The following is a 14,749-nucleotide window of genomic DNA, read 5'->3' on the forward strand; positions in this document are numbered from 1 at the left end:
CTTACCTCACTTTTATTAAATCAAGGCCGTAACTACATTGAGAACAAATGCCTCATGTAGGAAATTTCAAAACCAAACGCTTGTCTCCATATCAAATTGTGTTCACTGTGAGTGCCTTGCAAGAAGCAAGTTCTGTTCTCCCTCAGACATAGCCCCTGATTTTTCGGGATCAATGTTTCTTATTTATTTGTCTTTTGTTCATTGATTGCCCTTCTGTATTCTGTTAGTGTTGCATTCATTTTGTAATTTAGTAATTTTATTATTAACTTGATCATGAGATTAAAACAAGAGTGCACACGCTGAAATGTCTCGCCTTCTTTACTAATCATTGATATTATGTTGATAGTCCTAAATATAAAGCTTTATTACAACTGTCACATAAACTTAACATTAACCAAGTAAACTAAACATTGACCAATGAACCATGAAAATGAGGTCAAGGTCAGATGAACCATGCTAGGCAGGCATGTACAGCTAACAATTCTTCCATACAACAAATATAGTTGACCTATTGCTTATAGTTTAAGAAAAACAGACGAAAACACAAAAACTTAACACTGAGCAATGAACCTTGAAAATGAGGTCAAGGTCAAATAAAACCTGCGTGACTGACATATAGATCATAAAATATTTCCATACACCAAATATAGTTGAACTATTGCATATAGTATTAGAAAAAAAGACCAAAACTCAAAAACTTAACTTTGACCACTGAACCATGAAAATGAGGTCAAGGTAAGATGACACCTGCCAGCTAGACATGTACACCTTACAATCATTCCATACACCAAATATAGCTGACCTATTGCATGCAGTATTAGAAAAAAAGACCAAAACTCAAAAACTTAACTTTGACCACTGAACCATGAAAATGAGGTCAAGGTCAGATGACACCTGCCAGCTAGACATGTACACCTTACAATCATTCCATACACCAAATATAGTAGACCTATTGCATACAGTATAAGAAAAACAGACCAAAACACAAAAACTTAACTATAACCACTGAACCATGAAAATGAGGTCAAGGTCAGATGACACCTGCCAGTTGGACATGTACACCTTACAGTCCTTCCATACACCGAATATACTAGACCTATTGCTTATAGTATCTGAGATATGGACTTGACCACGAAAACTTAACCTTGTTCACTGATCCATGAAATGAGGTCGAGGTCAAGTGAAAACTGTCTGACGGGCATGAGGACCTTGCAAGGTACGCACATACCAAATATAGTTATCCTATTACTTATAATAAGAGAGAATTTAACATTACAAAAAATCTGAACTTTTTTTTTCAAGTAGTCACTGAACCATGAAAATGAGGTCAAGGACATTGGACATGTGACTGACGGAAACTTCGTAACATGAGGCATCCATATACAAAGTATGAAGCATCCAGGTCTTCCATCTTCTAAAATATAAAGCTTTTAAGAAGTTAGCTAACGCCGCCGCCGCCGCCGTCGCCGCCGGATCGCTATCCCTATGTCGAGCTTTCTGCGACAAAAGTCGCAGGCTCAACAAAAACACAGCAGCCACAGACTTTACTATGTGAATAACATTTTTGCTTTATCATGCATATTCGTCTTTTGATGTTGTTCCTAGAAACTTAAGTCTTACACTGAATCTATAACGTGATTTTGCTTTGAGACCAACATATTGTCATAAGATTATTAAAACAGAACTTGCATTTTCAGTTTAAGAAAGGGTCTGGGGAACACCCAGAAGGCATGATTTTGCATCATTTGTTCTATAGCTTCTTGGGCCTTCAGCGGTTCGAAAACCCTTCAAAAAAATTTGAACCAGTTGATTTTCAGCACACTTGGCTATGACATGTGAATGAACCAGTTGACTTTCAGCACACTTGGCTATGACATGTGAACCAGTTGACTTTCAGCACACTTGGCTATGACATGTGAACCAGTTGACTTTCAGCACACTTGGCTATGACATGTGAACCAGTTGACTTTCAGCACACTTGGCTATGACATGTGAATGAACCAGTTGACTTTCAGCACACTTGGCTATGACATGTGAACCAGTTGACTTTCAGCACACTTGGCTATGACATATGAACCAGTTTTTATTGGTGGAGGAAACAGGAGTGCCTGGAGAGATCCCTGACCTTCGGCCGGAAAACTGGAACTCCTTGTCAAATAAGATTGTAGACGAACGTACTGTTCCATGAGCCAGGTTGTAACTCACAATTTAACTGTTGACAGGCTAGTGATTACTGTAGATGAACTTCCTAGACCACTATGCCACCAAGGTCCTGAATCATCTATTAATTCTGTTGGCCCTTTCAAGGTAAAGTTTAACTTTAACAAATTTTTTGTAAAGGCTATCACTATTTGGAATCATCAATTTGATCATCTCCCTCTTTTTGTCTTCTCAGATATTAGAATACCAGGATCATCTAACTTCTATGTATGTGCAAATAATATGTTGGTCACCAACTTTTAAAATGTTACCAATACTGTTCAAATTCAGCCCCTCAAAACCTAATTTGGCATATATATATGAAACAGTCCACTCCATAATAAACATGTGTTCTAAGTTTCATGTTGATGTAACCATAAACTACCTTAAACCAAAATTTTAACCTGATACAGTCATGAGGATGTTTAACCTGATACAGCCTGGAGGATGTTTAACCTGATACAGCCTGGAGGATGTTTAACCTGATACAGCCTGGAGGATGTTTAACCTGATACAGCCTGGAGGATGGACAGATGCACAAACTTGGAAAACATGATACCCCTCTACAAGGCTTTGCCTTTCAGTCACAGAATTGCTTTCGCCAAATATAGATGTAGTGTAGCCCCACTGAGGATTGTAACGGGGGATATGAAAATACATGTATAGTTTGAGAAAATTAGAGTTTTATTAGGGGACAACCATTTGATATTCTGGGGGGGGGGGGGGGGGGGCCAGGAGGATTTTGAAAATAAATAACTCAGCCTTGATAATCACAAAAATAAATGGTTTGTTCTGTGGTAGTTTGAAAATAAATTACCTGACTTGCAATGTATTGAAAATAAATAACTCAGCAGGTCTAATCGAAAGTATGAGATGGCACCAGATTCTTCATAAATTCATCTTTTTTCCAAAAAAAAAAACTGGAAACACTTCCCATATCTTTTAATAATAAAAGTATAAATATTATTTAGATATACTTGAAATGTCAGAAAATTGGTTTCATTTAACTTGAGGTTAATTGTCTCAGGAACACTTACCTCACTTTTATTAAATCAAGGCCGTAACTACATTGAGACAAATGCCTCATGTAGGAAATTTCAAAACCAAACGCTTGTCTCCATATCAAATTGTGTTCACTGTGAGTGCCTTGCAAGAAGCAAGTTCTGTTCTCCCTCAGACATAGCCCCTGATTTTTCGGGATCAATGTTTCTTATTTATTTGTCTTTTGTTCATTGATTGCCCTTCTGTATTCTGTTAGTGTTGCATTCATTTTGTAATTTAGTAATTTTATTATTAACTTGATCATGAGATTAAAACAAGAGTGCACACGCTGAAATGTCTCGCCTTCTTTACTAATCATTGATATTATGTTGATAGTCCTAAATATAAAGCTTTATTACAACTGTCACATAAACTTAACATTAACCAAGTAAACTAAACATTGACCAATGAACCATGAAAATGAGGTCAAGGTCAGATGAACCATGCTAGGCAGGCATGTACAGCTAACAATTCTTCCATACAACAAATATAGTTGACCTATTGCTTATAGTTTAAGAAAAACAGACGAAAACACAAAAACTTAACACTGAGCAATGAACCTTGAAAATGAGGTCAAGGTCAAATAAAACCTGCGTGACTGACATATAGATCATAAAATATTTCCATACACCAAATATAGTTGAACTATTGCATATAGTATTAGAAAAAAAGACCAAAACTCAAAAACTTAACTTTGACCACTGAACCATGAAAATGAGGTCAAGGTAAGATGACACCTGCCAGCTAGACATGTACACCTTACAATCATTCCATACACCAAATATAGCTGACCTATTGCATGCAGTATTAGAAAAAAAGACCAAAACTCAAAAACTTAACTTTGACCACTGAACCATGAAAATGAGGTCAAGGTCAGATGACACCTGCCAGCTAGACATGTACACCTTACAATCATTCCATACACCAAATATAGTAGACCTATTGCATACAGTATAAGAAAAACAGACCAAAACACAAAAACTTAACTATAACCACTGAACCATGAAAATGAGGTCAAGGTCAGATGACACCTGCCAGTTGGACATGTACACCTTACAGTCCTTCCATACACCGAATATACTAGACCTATTGCTTATAGTATCTGAGATATGGACTTGACCACGAAAACTTAACCTTGTTCACTGATCCATGAAATGAGGTCGAGGTCAAGTGAAAACTGTCTGACGGGCATGAGGACCTTGCAAGGTACGCACATACCAAATATAGTTATCCTATTACTTATAATAAGAGAGAATTTAACATTACAAAAAATCTGAACTTTTTTTTCAAGTAGTCACTGAACCATGAAAATGAGGTCAAGGACATTGGACATGTGACTGACGGAAACTTCGTAACATGAGGCATCCATATACAAAGTATGAAGCATCCAGGTCTTCCATCTTCTAAAATATAAAGCTTTTAAGAAGTTAGCTAACGCCGCCGCCGCCGCCGTCGCCGCCGGATCGCTATCCCTATGTCGAGCTTTCTGCGACAAAAGTCGCAGGCTCAACAAAAACACAGCAGCCACAGACTTTACTATGTGAATAACATTTTTGCTTTATCATGCATATTCGTCTTTTGATGTTGTTCCTAGAAACTTAAGTCTTACACTGAATCTATAACGTGATTTTGCTTTGAGACCAACATATTGTCATAAGATTATTAAAACAGAACTTGCATTTTCAGTTTAAGAAAGGGTCTGGGGAACACCCAGAAGGCATGATTTTGCATCATTTGTTCTATAGCTTCTTGGGCCTTCAGCGGTTCGAAAACCCTTCAAAAAAATTTGAACCAGTTGATTTTCAGCACACTTGGCTATGACATGTGAATGAACCAGTTGACTTTCAGCACACTTGGCTATGACATGTGAACCAGTTGACTTTCAGCACACTTGGCTATGACATGTGAACCAGTTGACTTTCAGCACACTTGGCTATGACATGTGAACCAGTTGACTTTCAGCACACTTGGCTATGACATGTGAATGAACCAGTTGACTTTCAGCACACTTGGCTATGACATGTGAACCAGTTGACTTTCAGCACACTTGGCTATGACATATGAACCAGTTTTTATTGGTGGAGGAAACAGGAGTGCCTGGAGAGATCCCCTGACCTTCGGCCGGAAAACTGGAACTCCTTGTCAAATAAGATTGTAGACGAACGTACTGTTCCATGAGCCAGGTTGTAACTCACAATTTAACTGTTGACAGGCTAGTGATTACTGTAGATGAACTTCCTAGACCACTATGCCACCAAGGTCCTGAATCATCTATTAATTCTGTTGGCCCTTTCAAGGTAAAGTTTAACTTTAACAAATTTTTTGTAAAGGCTATCACTATTTGGAATCATCAATTTGATCATCTCCCTCTTTTTGTCTTCTCAGATATTAGAATACCAGGATCATCTAACTTCTATGTATGTGCAAATAATATGTTGGTCACCAACTTTTAAAATGTTACCAATACTGTTCAAATTCAGCCCCTCAAAACCTAATTTGGCATATATATATGAAACAGTCCACTCCATAATAAACATGTGTTCTAAGTTTCATGTTGATGTAACCATAAACTACCTTAAACCAAAATTTTAACCTGATACAGTCATGAGGATGTTTAACCTGATACAGCCTGGAGGATGTTTAACCTGATACAGCCTGGAGGATGTTTAACCTGATACAGCCTGGAGGATGTTTAACCTGATACAGCCTGGAGGATGGACAGATGCACAAACTTGGAAAACATGATACCCCTCTACAAGGCTTTGCCTTTCAGTCACAGAATTGCTTTCGCCAAATATAGATGTAGTGTAGCCCCACTGAGGATTGTAACTGGGGGATATGAAAATACATGTATAGTTTGAGAAAATTAGAGTTTTATTAGGGGACAACCATTTGATATTCTGGGGGGGGGGGGGGGGGGGGCCAGGAGGATTTTGAAAATAAATAACTCAGCCTTGATAATCACAAAAATAAATGGTTTGTTCTGTGGTAGTTTGAAAATAAATTACCTGACTTGCAATGTATTGAAAATAAATAACTCAGCAGGTCTAATCGAAAGTATGAGATGGCACCAGATTCTTCATAAATTCATCTTTTTTCCAAAAAAAAAAACGGGAAACACTTCCCATATCTTTTAATAATAAAAGTATAAATATTATTTAGATATACTTGAAATGTCAGAAAATTGGTTTCATTTAACTTGAGGTTAATTGTCTCAGGAACACTTACCTCACTTTTATTAAATCAAGGCCGTAACTACATTGAGACAAATGCCTCATGTAGGAAATTTCAAAACCAAACGCTTGTCTCCATATCAAATTGTGTTCACTGTGAGTGCCTTGCAAGAAGCAAGTTCTGTTCTCCCTCAGACATAGCCCCTGATTTTTCGGGATCAATGTTTCTTATTTATTTGTCTTTTGTTCATTGATTGCCCTTCTGTATTCTGTTAGTGTTGCATTCATTTTGTAATTTAGTAATTTTATTATTAACTTGATCATGAGATTAAAACAAGAGTGCACACGCTGAAATGTCTCGCCTTCTTTACTAATCATTGATATTATGTTGATAGTCCTAAATATAAAGCTTTATTACAACTGTCACATAAACTTAACATTAACCAAGTAAACTAAACATTGACCAATGAACCATGAAAATGAGGTCAAGGTCAGATGAACCATGCTAGGCAGGCATGTACAGCTAACAATTCTTCCATACAACAAATATAGTTGACCTATTGCTTATAGTTTAAGAAAAACAGACGAAAACACAAAAACTTAACACTGAGCAATGAACCTTGAAAATGAGGTCAAGGTCAAATAAAACCTGCGTGACTGACATATAGATCATAAAATATTTCCATACACCAAATATAGTTGAACTATTGCATATAGTATTAGAAAAAAAGACCAAAACTCAAAAACTTAACTTTGACCACTGAACCATGAAAATGAGGTCAAGGTAAGATGACACCTGCCAGCTAGACATGTACACCTTACAATCATTCCATACACCAAATATAGCTGACCTATTGCATGCAGTATTAGAAAAAAAGACCAAAACTCAAAAACTTAACTTTGACCACTGAACCATGAAAATGAGGTCAAGGTCAGATGACACCTGCCAGCTAGACATGTACACCTTACAATCATTCCATACACCAAATATAGTAGACCTATTGCATACAGTATAAGAAAAACAGACCAAAACACAAAAACTTAACTATAACCACTGAACCATGAAAATGAGGTCAAGGTCAGATGACACCTGCCAGTTGGACATGTACACCTTACAGTCCTTCCATACACCGAATATACTAGACCTATTGCTTATAGTATCTGAGATATGGACTTGACCACGAAAACTTAACCTTGTTCACTGATCCATGAAATGAGGTCGAGGTCAAGTGAAAACTGTCTGACGGGCATGAGGACCTTGCAAGGTACGCACATACCAAATATAGTTATCCTATTACTTATAATAAGAGAGAATTTAACATTACAAAAAATCTGAACTTTTTTTTCAAGTAGTCACTGAACCATGAAAATGAGGTCAAGGACATTGGACATGTGACTGACGGAAACTTCGTAACATGAGGCATCCATATACAAAGTATGAAGCATCCAGGTCTTCCATCTTCTAAAATATAAAGCTTTTAAGAAGTTAGCTAACGCCGCCGCCGCCGCCGTCGCCGCCGGATCGCTATCCCTATGTCGAGCTTTCTGCGACAAAAGTCGCAGGCTCAACAAAAACACAGCAGCCACAGACTTTACTATGTGAATAACATTTTTGCTTTATCATGCATATTCGTCTTTTGATGTTGTTCCTAGAAACTTAAGTCTTACACTGAATCTATAACGTGATTTTGCTTTGAGACCAACATATTGTCATAAGATTATTAAAACAGAACTTGCATTTTCAGTTTAAGAAAGGGTCTGGGGAACACCCAGAAGGCATGATTTTGCATCATTTGTTCTATAGCTTCTTGGGCCTTCAGCGGTTCGAAAACCCTTCAAAAAAATTTGAACCAGTTGATTTTCAGCACACTTGGCTATGACATGTGAATGAACCAGTTGACTTTCAGCACACTTGGCTATGACATGTGAACCAGTTGACTTTCAGCACACTTGGCTATGACATGTGAACCAGTTGACTTTCAGCACACTTGGCTATGACATGTGAACCAGTTGACTTTCAGCACACTTGGCTATGACATGTGAATGAACCAGTTGACTTTCAGCACACTTGGCTATGACATGTGAACCAGTTGACTTTCAGCACACTTGGCTATGACATGTGAACCAGTTTTTATTGGTGGAGGAAACAGGAGTGCCTGGAGAGATCCCCTGACCTTCGGCCGGAAAACTGGAACTCCTTGTCAAATAAGATTGTAGACGAACGTACTGTTCCATGAGCCAGGTTGTAACTCACAATTTAACTGTTGACAGGCTAGTGATTACTGTAGATGAACTTCCTAGACCACTATGCCACCAAGGTCCTGAATCATCTATTAATTCTGTTGGCCCTTTCAAGGTAAAGTTTAACTTTAACAAATTTTTTGTAAAGGCTATCACTATTTGGAATCATCAATTTGATCATCTCCCTCTTTTTGTCTTCTCAGATATTAGAATACCAGGATCATCTAACTTCTATGTATGTGCAAATAATATGTTGGTCACCAACTTTTAAAATGTTACCAATACTGTTCAAATTCAGCCCCTCAAAACCTAATTTGGCATATATATATGAAACAGTCCACTCCATAATAAACATGTGTTCTAAGTTTCATGTTGATGTAACCATAAACTACCTTAAACCAAAATTTTAACCTGATACAGTCATGAGGATGTTTAACCTGATACAGCCTGGAGGATGTTTAACCTGATACAGCCTGGAGGATGTTTAACCTGATACAGCCTGGAGGATGTTTAACCTGATACAGCCTGGAGGATGGACAGATGCACAAACTTGGAAAACATGATACCCCTCTACAAGGCTTTGCCTTTCAGTCACAGAATTGCTTTCGCCAAATATAGATGTAGTGTAGCCCCACTGAGGATTGTAACTGGGGGATATGAAAATACATGTATAGTTTGAGAAAATTAGAGTTTTATTAGGGGACAACCATTTGATATTCTGGGGGGGGGGGGGGGGGGGCCAGGAGGATTTTGAAAATAAATAACTCAGCCTTGATAATCACAAAAATAAATGGTTTGTTCTGTGGTAGTTTGAAAATAAATTACCTGACTTGCAATGTATTGAAAATAAATAACTCAGCAGGTCTAATCGAAAGTATGAGATGGCACCAGATTCTTCATAAATTCATCTTTTTTCCAAAAAAAAAAACGGGAAACACTTCCCATATCTTTTAATAATAAAAGTATAAATATTATTTAGATATACTTGAAATGTCAGAAAATTGGTTTCATTTAACTTGAGGTTAATTGTCTCAGGAACACTTACCTCACTTTTATTAAATCAAGGCCGTAACTACATTGAGACAAATGCCTCATGTAGGAAATTTCAAAACCAAACGCTTGTCTCCATATCAAATTGTGTTCACTGTGAGTGCCTTGCAAGAAGCAAGTTCTGTTCTCCCTCAGACATAGCCCCTGATTTTTCGGGATCAATGTTTCTTATTTATTTGTCTTTTGTTCATTGATTGCCCTTCTGTATTCTGTTAGTGTTGCATTCATTTTGTAATTTAGTAATTTTATTATTAACTTGATCATGAGATTAAAACAAGAGTGCACACGCTGAAATGTCTCGCCTTCTTTACTAATCATTGATATTATGTTGATAGTCCTAAATATAAAGCTTTATTACAACTGTCACATAAACTTAACATTAACCAAGTAAACTAAACATTGACCAATGAACCATGAAAATGAGGTCAAGGTCAGATGAACCATGCTAGGCAGGCATGTACAGCTAACAATTCTTCCATACAACAAATATAGTTGACCTATTGCTTATAGTTTAAGAAAAACAGACGAAAACACAAAAACTTAACACTGAGCAATGAACCTTGAAAATGAGGTCAAGGTCAAATAAAACCTGCGTGACTGACATATAGATCATAAAATATTTCCATACACCAAATATAGTTGAACTATTGCATATAGTATTAGAAAAAAAGACCAAAACTCAAAAACTTAACTTTGACCACTGAACCATGAAAATGAGGTCAAGGTAAGATGACACCTGCCAGCTAGACATGTACACCTTACAATCATTCCATACACCAAATATAGCTGACCTATTGCATGCAGTATTAGAAAAAAAGACCAAAACTCAAAAACTTAACTTTGACCACTGAACCATGAAAATGAGGTCAAGGTCAGATGACACCTGCCAGCTAGACATGTACACCTTACAATCATTCCATACACCAAATATAGTAGACCTATTGCATACAGTATAAGAAAAACAGACCAAAACACAAAAACTTAACTATAACCACTGAACCATGAAAATGAGGTCAAGGTCAGATGACACCTGCCAGTTGGACATGTACACCTTACAGTCCTTCCATACACCGAATATACTAGACCTATTGCTTATAGTATCTGAGATATGGACTTGACCACGAAAACTTAACCTTGTTCACTGATCCATGAAATGAGGTCGAGGTCAAGTGAAAACTGTCTGACGGGCATGAGGACCTTGCAAGGTACGCACATACCAAATATAGTTATCCTATTACTTATAATAAGAGAGAATTTAACATTACAAAAAATCTGAACTTTTTTTTCAAGTAGTCACTGAACCATGAAAATGAGGTCAAGGACATTGGACATGTGACTGACGGAAACTTCGTAACATGAGGCATCCATATACAAAGTATGAAGCATCCAGGTCTTCCATCTTCTAAAATATAAAGCTTTTAAGAAGTTAGCTAACGCCGCCGCCGCCGCCGTCGCCGCCGGATCGCTATCCCTATGTCGAGCTTTCTGCGACAAAAGTCGCAGGCTCAACAAAAACACAGCAGCCACAGACTTTACTATGTGAATAACATTTTTGCTTTATCATGCATATTCGTCTTTTGATGTTGTTCCTAGAAACTTAAGTCTTACACTGAATCTATAACGTGATTTTGCTTTGAGACCAACATATTGTCATAAGATTATTAAAACAGAACTTGCATTTTCAGTTTAAGAAAGGGTCTGGGGAACACCCAGAAGGCATGATTTTGCATCATTTGTTCTATAGCTTCTTGGGCCTTCAGCGGTTCGAAAACCCTTCAAAAAAATTTGAACCAGTTGATTTTCAGCACACTTGGCTATGACATGTGAATGAACCAGTTGACTTTCAGCACACTTGGCTATGACATGTGAACCAGTTGACTTTCAGCACACTTGGCTATGACATGTGAACCAGTTGACTTTCAGCACACTTGGCTATGACATGTGAACCAGTTGACTTTCAGCACACTTGGCTATGACATGTGAATGAACCAGTTGACTTTCAGCACACTTGGCTATGACATGTGAACCAGTTGACTTTCAGCACACTTGGCTATGACATGTGAACCAGTTTTTATTGGTGGAGGAAACAGGAGTGCCTGGAGAGATCCCCTGACCTTCGGCCGGAAAACTGGAACTCCTTGTCAAATAAGATTGTAGACGAACGTACTGTTCCATGAGCCAGGTTGTAACTCACAATTTAACTGTTGACAGGCTAGTGATTACTGTAGATGAACTTCCTAGACCACTATGCCACCAAGGTCCTGAATCATCTATTAATTCTGTTGGCCCTTTCAAGGTAAAGTTTAACTTTAACAAATTTTTTGTAAAGGCTATCACTATTTGGAATCATCAATTTGATCATCTCCCTCTTTTTGTCTTCTCAGATATTAGAATACCAGGATCATCTAACTTCTATGTATGTGCAAATAATATGTTGGTCACCAACTTTTAAAATGTTACCAATACTGTTCAAATTCAGCCCCTCAAAACCTAATTTGGCATATATATATGAAACAGTCCACTCCATAATAAACATGTGTTCTAAGTTTCATGTTGATGTAACCATAAACTACCTTAAACCAAAATTTTAACCTGATACAGTCATGAGGATGTTTAACCTGATACAGCCTGGAGGATGTTTAACCTGATACAGCCTGGAGGATGTTTAACCTGATACAGCCTGGAGGATGTTTAACCTGATACAGCCTGGAGGATGGACAGATGCACAAACTTGGAAAACATGATACCCCTCTACAAGGCTTTGCCTTTCAGTCACAGAATTGCTTTCGCCAAATATAGATGTAGTGTAGCCCCACTGAGGATTGTAACTGGGGGATATGAAAATACATGTATAGTTTGAGAAAATTAGAGTTTTATTAGGGGACAACCATTTGATATTCTGGGGGGGGGGGGCCAGGAGGATTTTGAAAATAAATAACTCAGCCTTGATAATCACAAAAATAAATGGTTTGTTCTGTGGTAGTTTGAAAATAAATTACCTGACTTGCAATGTATTGAAAATAAATAACTCAGCAGGTCTAATCGAAAGTATGAGATGGCACCAGATTCTTCATAAATTCATCTTTTTTCCAAAAAAAAAAACGGGAAACACTTCCCATATCTTTTAATAATAAAAGTATAAATATTATTTAGATATACTTGAAATGTCAGAAAATTGGTTTCATTTAACTTGAGGTTAATTGTCTCAGGAACACTTACCTCACTTTTATTAAATCAAGGCCGTAACTACATTGAGACAAATGCCTCATGTAGGAAATTTCAAAACCAAACGCTTGTCTCCATATCAAATTGTGTTCACTGTGAGTGCCTTGCAAGAAGCAAGTTCTGTTCTCCCTCAGACATAGCCCCTGATTTTTCGGGATCAATGTTTCTTATTTATTTGTCTTTTGTTCATTGATTGCCCTTCTGTATTCTGTTAGTGTTGCATTCATTTTGTAATTTAGTAATTTTATTATTAACTTGATCATGAGATTAAAACAAGAGTGCACACGCTGAAATGTCTCGCCTTCTTTACTAATCATTGATATTATGTTGATAGTCCTAAATATAAAGCTTTATTACAACTGTCACATAAACTTAACATTAACCAAGTAAACTAAACATTGACCAATGAACCATGAAAATGAGGTCAAGGTCAGATGAACCATGCTAGGCAGGCATGTACAGCTAACAATTCTTCCATACAACAAATATAGTTGACCTATTGCTTATAGTTTAAGAAAAACAGACGAAAACACAAAAACTTAACACTGAGCAATGAACCTTGAAAATGAGGTCAAGGTCAAATAAAACCTGCGTGACTGACATATAGATCATAAAATATTTCCATACACCAAATATAGTTGAACTATTGCATATAGTATTAGAAAAAAAGACCAAAACTCAAAAACTTAACTTTGACCACTGAACCATGAAAATGAGGTCAAGGTAAGATGACACCTGCCAGCTAGACATGTACACCTTACAATCATTCCATACACCAAATATAGCTGACCTATTGCATGCAGTATTAGAAAAAAAGACCAAAACTCAAAAACTTAACTTTGACCACTGAACCATGAAAATGAGGTCAAGGTCAGATGACACCTGCCAGCTAGACATGTACACCTTACAATCATTCCATACACCAAATATAGTAGACCTATTGCATACAGTATAAGAAAAACAGACCAAAACACAAAAACTTAACTATAACCACTGAACCATGAAAATGAGGTCAAGGTCAGATGACACCTGCCAGTTGGACATGTACACCTTACAGTCCTTCCATACACCGAATATACTAGACCTATTGCTTATAGTATCTGAGATATGGACTTGACCACGAAAACTTAACCTTGTTCACTGATCCATGAAATGAGGTCGAGGTCAAGTGAAAACTGTCTGACGGGCATGAGGACCTTGCAAGGTACGCACATACCAAATATAGTTATCCTATTACTTATAATAAGAGAGAATTTAACATTACAAAAAATCTGAACTTTTTTTTCAAGTAGTCACTGAACCATGAAAATGAGGTCAAGGACATTGGACATGTGACTGACGGAAACTTCGTAACATGAGGCATCCATATACAAAGTATGAAGCATCCAGGTCTTCCATCTTCTAAAATATAAAGCTTTTAAGAAGTTAGCTAACGCCGCCGCCGCCGCCGTCGCCGCCGGATCGCTATCCCTATGTCGAGCTTTCTGCGACAAAAGTCGCAGGCTCAACAAAAACACAGCAGCCACAGACTTTACTATGTGAATAACATTTTTGCTTTATCATGCATATTCGTCTTTTGATGTTGTTCCTAGAAACTTAAGTCTTACACTGAATCTATAACGTGATTTTGCTTTGAGACCAACATATTGTCATAAGATTATTAAAACAGAACTTGCATTTTCAGTTTAAGAAAGGGTCTGGGGAACACCCAGAAGGCATGATTTTGCATCATTTGTTCTATAGCTTCTTGGGCCTTCAGCGGTTCGAAAACCCTTCAAAAAAATTTGAACCAGTTGATTTTCAGCACACTTGGCTATGAC

The 14,749-nt window shown here is 37.3% G+C and overlaps 1 long non-coding RNA gene across 3 annotated transcripts; it reads left to right on the forward strand.

Annotated features, from left to right (window-relative positions):
- Positions 1-3,506: 3,506 nt before the first annotated feature.
- Positions 3,507-14,440, forward strand: LOC127726941 (uncharacterized). 3 transcript variants are annotated; one of them, XR_007993716.1, is made up of 4 exons: positions 3,507-4,555; positions 7,339-7,787; positions 10,570-11,018; positions 13,794-14,440. It is a non-coding gene; the product is annotated as an uncharacterized LOC127726941 (long non-coding RNA). The 3 variants fall into 3 exon arrangements; XR_007993718.1 differs by lacking the exon at positions 10,570-11,018; XR_007993717.1 differs by lacking the exon at positions 7,339-7,787.
- The last annotated feature ends 309 nt before the right edge of the window (positions 14,441-14,749 follow it).

Source organism: Mytilus californianus, unplaced genomic scaffold, assembly GCF_021869535.1.
Source record: "Mytilus californianus isolate M0D057914Y unplaced genomic scaffold, xbMytCali1.0.p SCAF_19, whole genome shotgun sequence".
NCBI classification, from domain to species: domain Eukaryota; kingdom Metazoa; phylum Mollusca; class Bivalvia; order Mytilida; family Mytilidae; genus Mytilus; species Mytilus californianus.